This window comes from Pteropus medius, unplaced genomic scaffold (genome assembly GCF_902729225.1).
Source record: "Pteropus medius unplaced genomic scaffold, Ma_sr-lr_union100, whole genome shotgun sequence".
In the NCBI taxonomy this organism is placed as follows: domain Eukaryota; kingdom Metazoa; phylum Chordata; class Mammalia; order Chiroptera; family Pteropodidae; genus Pteropus; species Pteropus medius.
Window position 1 is genome coordinate 7073149 of NW_024340700.1, and position 2547 is coordinate 7075695.

The window sequence follows — 2547 nt, forward strand, 5'->3', positions numbered from 1 at the left end:
AGGGAGGGGGCGGCACACGCGAAGGGCGGGCACAGCTCACGTTCGGGGATCGGCGAGGTCCCACGTGGGGGACGCACCTTCCCGTGGGAGGCGGAGAGTGGGAAGAGCAAGGGGGACGGGGTACGGGCAGGCTGGGGAGCAGGTCGCGGGCTCCCCGTGAGCGCACTGGAGGGCACGTACGTGAGGAGAGGCACGGCTAGCTTTACGTCAGAAGCAGCTGTGAAGTAGCCTGTGAGGGGACAGCCCAGGAGAGCTGCAGAGTGCAGGGGCGACAGTGACCGGGGCCAAAGCAACCTGCGGATAGCGAGGCTGAACGTGAGGAGCTCGAGACAGGACGTGATGACCCTGAAGACTGATGGAGGGTCACCGAGAACACCCAAACTCAGGGGCCTAGAGGGTCAGTGGACGTGGCACTGGGCAGTGAGCCCAGGGTTCCTTGCAGTCAGCGGGCCCTGGGACCTCCCCGTGCCCACCCCACAGAAGGTCCCCCTCCAGCCTGTGCTGGCTCTCGGGTGCCAGCCCTGCTGCCCTCACCGAGGCTGCCTCAGACCCCGCCCGATCCCACGGCCGAGTCCCGGTCTCGAAGCCAGGCCAGCTCCGAGGCCCCCTGCGTGACCGCCCCTTGCCTGGGGCATCCGGCCCTCAGTGGCGCCCCGACTTTCCAGTGCCTGGAGCTCCAGTAAACGTCCCTGTGCAGAGGCCTGAGCGACGTCCTCCGCGACAGTGCCCGATGCCTCGCTCACGGCGCCCGGCACCGAGCGGCGCCTGTCTGCGTGCGCGGCCGTTTGCTCCACACGCAGCCTCCACGGCACTGTGATCCCCACAGGGCGGGCCGGGCCGTGACGGGGCCGTGACCCAGGCGGTTCCCACAGGAGCCCAGCGAACATTCACGTGGAGTCGAAGGCGGACAGCAGAGCGGGAAGGGACGGGAGGACGGTGCCCACGCCACCCGGCCCGGGGGCGGGGAGCCGTCTCAGGGGAGACCCCGGCAGGCTGGCCGAGGACCCTGGGCTCAGACGCCGTCACTCGCTGCTCTCGGCAAGCACAGGGTCCCTGTGCTCACGCCCTCTGTGTGGATCCCGCATAGACGGGGACCCCCGTCCACTCCCAGCTGTCGCGCCTTCATCCTGTGAGGCTGCGGTCACTCCTCTGGTTCGGGATGAGGAGGTTGAGGCTGAGAGAGGTGACACGCGCTGACGCAGGTCAGACGGCCGGCTCCCCTGGTCTGACTCCAGAACCGGGCCTGGACCACGGCCCCACCTGCCCCCGGGCGCCCTCGGCTCCTTCGTCACCTTCACCGTCACGGTCACCGTCACAGTCACCGTCACCGTTACCGTCGCCATCACCAGCCCTGGCTGGGCCCGACTGGGCCGCCTTGCTGCTCCTCGGGGCCCAAACCTTCTGAGCGTTCGTGCCTGCCCCGGGGCGGAAGCCAGGGACAGCAGGCTCCACAGGAAGTCCGGGAGGCACCCGACCCCTGACCCCGCTCGGGAAGGCCGCTTTCTCTTCGGCTCCCACTCCGGCCGGTTCCCAGCTGAGGGTTCGTTTCAACATTGTCATTTCTCTCCTCGTCCCGCCTGCCGAAGCTTTTCCTGACCAGTAACTAAGACATTGTAAAAAGCTTGTTTATCTAACTGAATATCTCAATTAAAACATTCCATTCTAAAAGCATAACTTAGAGTTTGGCATTTTCATGATTGCATGAAACAGCTGGTCCTTCTCAATAGCCACCAAGAAGCTGCTTCCTGCCACTTGGTCACTGTCGTGGGGGGTGACAAATGAGCTCGGCTGTCCCCATGTGAACTGGAAGCCAGCACCACTCCCCAAGAAGGTCGGGGTGGCCCGCCAGCGCTTCTGAAGGGGACCCCAGGCCAGTGCTCCCGCCCCCGAGGGCTCGCTCTGCTGGGAGCCGTCCTAGGGAAGCAGGCACACCTCCTTCCAGAGACGTCCAACCCCGGGCTGGGACCCCGGCTCAGCCCGAGCCCGTCCACACCGTGGAGCCAAGCTCTGCTGGCTGCGGGGACATCGCGCCCTCACTCCCCGGGGTCAGCCCTGCAGTGGGAGCACAGGGCGGTGTCAGGCAAGGCCGGGGCTGGACGGATGACCAGGCTCCGTCTTGGGCCCAAAGGGAGGTGCAAAGAAAGACGGGGTGAGAGGCACTTGCAGAGGTCACTCTGGCTGCAGCCTGGGATTGCTGGAGGGGGCCTGGGCATCAACGCCACTGCGACAGCACAGACCAGGCCCCTCTGACCACCTGCAGAGACTTGCGGAGCCGTGGGCTGAGTGTCTGTGTCCTTCAATGTTTATGTGACCACATTCTGACCCCCACGGTGGAGGTGTTAGCTGAGGTGTCTGGGGGGATGATGAGGCCACGGGAGTGGAGCCCCCAGGATGGCTCGGTGTCCTTGTGAGAGAGCACAGAGCGCTGCCCCCTCCATCAGGGGAGGACACAGCCGGGAGACGCGTCTGCGGCCCAGGCAGCGGCCCTCGCTGGACACCAGATCTGCAGGCGCCTCAGTCGGGGACCCCCGGCCTCTAGAACCAAGA